A 6000-nucleotide genomic window follows, 5' to 3' on the forward strand; every position below is an offset into this window, starting at 1 on the left:
CCCGTCACTATTCCCAAAAACACTTGCATTGCTCAACTTGTGCCTTTTAAGTCTTCTGTTTCTAGTACAGAGGACCAGTGTTGAGGGGACAGCTGCTTCCGATCTACTGAGCAACCTCAAGTTCACTGGACTGCAATCCTGTCTGACAGACGTCCTGAAATGCTGTGTACTCTGTGCCTCCCCAGTGCCACCTTGTCAAAATTCACTTTCGAGGCCTGATTGACATGGGCACGGATATAACCATCTCTCCTTTTCTGCGAGGCCTCCACAGTGGCCTCTGGATCCTGTGGAGCAGCCCGTCACAGGACTGGGTGGTACAGCAGGATGCTTTGCGAGCCAGCAGCCTGTGCTAATCACAAGCTCAGAGGGACAGTCAGCTGTGGTTCAGCCTTATGTCACTGCAGCTATTGCCAACCTCTGGGGGCAGGACGTACTGGAGGCTTGGGGGATACGGATTGGGCGGATTTTTGATGGGGGCCACTGTGACAAAGGGCGCACAGTGTCCTACGCTCCTTTACGGTGGCTGGTGGACAAACCCATCTGGGAGAACCAGTGGCCCCTCTCTGAAGAAAAACTAGTCACCCTTTGAGAATTGGTTCAGGAGCAATTGGACCAGGGTCATCCTGAGTTTTCTACCAGTCCCTGGAACACTCCTGTCTTTTGCATCAAAAAGAAATCTGGGAAATGGAGGTTGTTATAGGACCTCTGGAAAGTCAATGCCATGATGGAAAGCATGGGGACACTGCAACCTTGGCCAGTTCTCATCATTGATCTGAAGGATTGTTTCTTTACAATTCCTTTGCATCCAGATGATAAACTGAAATTTGCCTTCACAGTACCAGCAATTAACAATGCTGAACCTGCACAGAGATACCAATGGAGAGCCTTGCTGCAAGGCATGCAAAATTCTCCGGCCATTTGCCAATGCTATGTGGCCCTGGCCTTGTCTGGAGTTTGTAAGCAATTTCCTGATGCCCATTTCTATTATTATATGGATGATATTCTGGTGGGCAGCATCCACTCAGGATGGGCTGCTGAGGATACAGCCTCAGCTGCTCGATGCTTTGCATTCTTATGGGCTGCAGGTGGCTCCAGAGAAGGTTCAACAGCAACCTCCTTGGAAGTATTTGGGAGTCAAAATTTTGGAACGAGCAATTCAACACCAAGAGGTGAAATTTGTGCATTCTGTTAAGACACTGAATGATGCACAGAAATTGGTGGGTGTCATTACTTGGTTACGTCTGTATTTGGGACTGACCACGACACAACTGTCTGCACTGTTTGATCTATTAAAGGAGGACTCTGATTTGAAGTCACCTCGCACACTGACCCTTGATGAATGCTGGAGGAGGTTCAGCAAGCTGTTTCTCCTTGCCAAGTTTATCAAATTGACCCCTCCGTTGCTGTCACTGTTTTCTTTACCACTCCAGAAGTACATCCTACAGGCATCATTGGCCAATGGAGTGACAAATGGTCTGATTCCTTGCACATTTTGGAATGGGTCTTTTTGCCCCATCAGCCACAAAAGACAGCATCCACATTATTCGAATTAATTGCTTGCGTGATAATCAAATGCCAGCAACGGTGTTTGCAACTGACGGGAGCGGATCCCGCAAAGATCATACTCCTGGTAGAGCAGGAGCTTTGACTGGAGCTTTGCAAACAGTGTTTCTCTGCAAAGTGCTCTAGAAAACTTTTCAGAGCAGATCACTCATCATCTGCCCAGCCACAAGCTACTGCAGCTGGCGAAATTACCTATTTTTCATTGCGGCCCAAAAATAGTCGTGACTGTGCAAGGACCCACCATCTTTACTTAGGGTTCAGGAGGAACAGTAACAATGCCCTTGTTACTTGGCAGGATGGAACTGAATGGCAGGAGCTGGAAGGTCATGAGACTGGCTCAGCCCAATATTTGAATTGAGGGCTGCTGTCATGGCATTTGAGTGATTTTCCCAGGAACCTTTCAATTTGGTCACAGATTTTATCCATGTGGCAGACATAGCCCAACCATTGGGTTATTCACTTTTGAAAAACGTCAGTAATGCTGCTTTGTTTCATTTGCTGAAAACTTTGTGGTGTGCCATTCAGGCCCAAGTTCATCCATACTACATTCTGCATGTTAGAAGTCACACCAATCTGCCAGGTTTCACAGCAGAAGGTAATGCCAGGGCTGACAAGCTGGCTCACCCTGCGTGAGCAGCACCTCAGCCTGATAAACTCAGGCAAGCCAAGGCATTGCATGAATTCTTTCATCAGAAGGCACACACTTTGAAAAAACAATTTCAGCTGACCCCAACTGAGGCTTGTGACATTGTCAATTCTTGTGATGACTGTCATGCGCTTGCTGCACCTTTACCAGCAGGGGTAGACCCCAGAGGCCTCGAGACCTTGCAGATTTGGCAGACAGATGTCACCCAGATTGCTGAATTTGGCCAACTCAAATATGTCTGTTTGTCTACTGACACTTTCTCTTCTGCTGTGTGGGCCTCTGCTCATATTGAAGAAAAAACTCGTGATGTCATTTCCCACTGGAGGCAGGCCTTTGCTGTTTTAGGCATACCTTCTACTGCAAAGACTGACAATGGTCCTGCTTACACCTCACAGAAGGTGCAGCAGTTCATGCAGTTGTGGGGTGTTTCACACAAATTAGGTATTCCATGTTCTCCAGCTGGTCAAGCTATCATTGAACGCGCTCATGGTACTTTAAAGCAGGTTCTTGAAAAACCAAAGTGGGGAATGCAGGGTGAAACCCTGCACAGTGGATTGGCAAAAGCTTTGTATACAATCAATCACCTTACAGCGCCATAGGATTCAAATAATCCTGTAATTTTGAACCATCACCTTTCGTTGCAGGCTTCAGGCAAGACACATCAGCCTCGAGCAAAAGCTCGGGTGCAGAATTTAGTCACCAAGCAGTGGGAAGCCCCATATGAGCTTATTGATTTGGGTTGTGGGTATGCATGTGTACCCACAGATACTGGGGTATGCTGGGCACTTCCAAGGTGTGTTGTCCTGACCTGCAAGGGCAAAGGCAGTATCGAGCCAACAGGCAACCTTCAAACCGTGACCAGAACAAAGGTCATCAAGTGGATAAACCTAAAGTGATGACCCAGATGCAGAAGATGCAGGTGACCACTCGGATGGTCCCTCTACAAGCAGACACTGAACATTTTGCTCTTCTTGGGTTCTACCTCACCGGCTTGTGCAAAAAACCTCTCAACCACACTAAGTCAGTGGCCGACTGAGAGGTTCTGTTTGACGGCTTCCTGAAGGAACCTCTTGGGCTGCACTTGTTCTGCTTTCTGCAAGGGCCCTGCAGAAAGGGGAACAAATATTGCTTTTGCTTCCTTTTCTTTTTTCTCTTTTTTTTTTTTTAAACAGAAAAGGGTGAGATGTGGGCCTGATATTTCTGGGTCTGACAGATTATCCTGCTAGCAGCTGCTAACCTTTTCCCAAGGGAAAATTACTCAAGAAAGTTTCTTCTCAAAACAATTGTGGCAAATAACTATTCTTTCTCAAAACAATTTCTCTCCAGGCTGTTTCTCTAGTTTAAACAATGGGATTAGAGAGGTGTTCTTCCTATTCACCAATCATGTTAAGTCTTTATCGCAATACCTTATAAAAGGCAGTAAACATTAGACAATAAAAGCCTTTTTTCTATGCTCTTTACCTTCTGAAATATTTGGAGTCTCTCATTTTTCTTTCGTGTCCTAAAACAACATTTCTCAGCTAAAGGTAGAGCACACTGGCAGTTACACTTCAACCGTCAACATTACATTCCCAGTCTGATTACATCTCTTAGTTAATTTGCTATCTATGTGTACAGGTAATAGTGTTTGACAAGTGCCAGGAGATAAGTCACTCAGGTCTCTGCTACTCTGAGCAAAGTTCAGTAAATTCAGCATGTGAACACACACGTTACCACGACTCTCAGGGTTTTTACACGGGAAACGGCGGCTCTGGAAAAGAAACTGGCCCTGCTGGAGTAGAATCAGTTATTTCAGCAGGTTTTCTGGTAGAAACATTGGGACATCTTAAAACTCTACTGATAACAGAAAAACATTTGCCAAAGACATAGTGGGTAGAAACACAAGTTCTTTCTGGCAAAGTCATGGGGTGAATTCCTTCAATTGAGCACTTTCTATTCTTCATTCTCACTGAAGTGTGACAAAACCTGTGCAGAGGCAGCAGCACCAGTAAGAAACAAAACAAACATCAAAAGAGCCCTGGAACAGTTTTCTGGAGTCAATATTGGCATTTCCTGTAATAGGCTCCCTTATCTATAGAGCTATTAAGGTTCTAAGCAAAAACAGAGTTATAAAGGAAAAATGTTATTAAATTTCATGTACATAAAAAAGGTGGAAAGTTTTGGAAGCACAAGTTCTTTGTTGAGCCTAAAAGAGAAGCAACAAGTCTTTAAAATTATTGCAGTTGCTGAATTTAACCTGATTGCACTAATTTAATGCACTTAACATAAACTTCTCCACTTTCATGAAAGGGACTGGTATCTCTGGCTTAGAAAAGGTTGTTAAAGTTAATCCCTATGGAAAAGGGGCCAATGAGGCAATTGCCTTCAGAGGCAATACCAATTTGACCTAAACTCAGTTTAAAATTTATGACAGTAATTCTTTAAGCAAAATATTTGTAATATTAGGCTTGTATAGGTCAGAGGTGCATTAGATCTTTCTGTCTAAAAGTATGACTTTTGCTTAATGAAGTAGAGTTGTTTGTGCATACAGACCACAGGAGGCTCTGCATCCTTCAATGAGATGCTTCATTCCCATGGACACATCTCTGCTCTAACCCAGATTTGACTGGGCCCCCATTCCCACTCAATGCACTAATATTGCTAATTACCCCAGCTATGTAACCAAGCATACCCACACATAACCAACGAAATTTGCTACTCACTGAGCCGATTTTGGCTTGTCAACTGAAGTGAGCAGGGATGAATTTACAAAGGTGAATTAACCAAGGGGGGCTTTGGAACATGTAAGATCTCCGATTAGTTTCAATGCCTCCTATTTTTTTCTAGCAGGCCCATGTCCAGGCAGACACAAGCGTGGAGGGCTTTTATGCTACAGAGAGAACTCTCAGACGCTCTACAAAGCTTTATCAGACAGATTTTCAGTGCAGGTGACTCGGCCAGCCAAGGCTGGCAGGTCCGTGTGCCATGGCTCAGCACCGAGGGGCTCCCGCAGCCCTGACAGGCCCAAGGCCCATCCCGAGCCGCAGGGCAGGATAGAGACACCTCCTCTGCTGCTCCAGGGACTGACTGCAGGCTGATCCCGCAGTCAGCTGGACAGCGTGTGGCCAGGATGAATCTTTCCCACTGCAGCGGGAGAGCTGCGATCCCACAAAAACACAGCAGTCCTGGAGCCAAGGCTGCCCAAGTGTAGCAGTAAATTCCTGACCCCCGAAGGATGCCGGACAATCCAACTCTCCCTTTGGCACAGCGCGCCTCCCAACCCACCCGGCCCCAGAGGAGAGCCCCGGGCAGCGCTGGGCTGCGGGGACCGGCCCAGGGCCCCTCGGCTCCCCGCGGGGCCCGGCTGCCCCCGGATCCCCCCGGACCCCCCGGTACCTGCACAGCCCGAGCCGTCCCCCGGCACAACAACGCCCCAGCCCCGGGGAACCTTCGCCTCCCGGCGCGGAGGACGGGCAGGGCTCCTCCGCCTCCCGGCCCCGGGACGAGCGGGAGAGAGCGGCGCGGAGGGAGCGGGAGAGAGCGGGGCGGGGCGGGGCGGCCCGGCCTTTATCGGGCACCCGGCCCGGCCCGGGGGCGGCACGGGAGGGCACGGCCCGGCACGGGAGGGCACCTGCGGAAGACCGGATGGGCGGGGAGAAGGCCCGGGAAGGAGAGCCTGGGATCCCCCCCGGGAAGGAGGAGAGCCCCGGGATCCCCCGGGAAGCAGAGCCCGGCCCAGGATCCCCCGGGAAGCAGAGCCCGGCCCGGGATCCCCCGGGAAGAAGCAGAGCCCGGCCCGGGATCCCCCGGGA

General features: G+C 48.7%; 1 protein-coding gene across 2 annotated transcripts in view; it reads right to left on the minus strand.

The window, feature by feature from the left end:
- LOC310920850 (epidermal retinol dehydrogenase 2-like) overlaps nt 1–5732 on the minus strand; it is a 32399-nt gene extending 26667 nt beyond the window's left edge. The window contains exon 1 of one of the 2 annotated variants that reach the window (XM_083880901.1): nt 5585–5732. The gene's annotated coding sequence lies outside the window, so the exon portion shown is untranslated. The remainder of the gene's footprint in view (nt 1–5584) is intronic. The other variant, XM_083880900.1, reaches the window with a different exon arrangement.
- Nucleotides 5733–6000: the final 268 nt, after the last annotated feature.

The sequence above is a fragment of the Zosterops lateralis genome, assembly GCF_965231275.1.
Source record: "Zosterops lateralis genome assembly, chromosome: 1".
Classification (NCBI taxonomy): Eukaryota; Metazoa; Chordata; class Aves; order Passeriformes; family Zosteropidae; genus Zosterops; species Zosterops lateralis.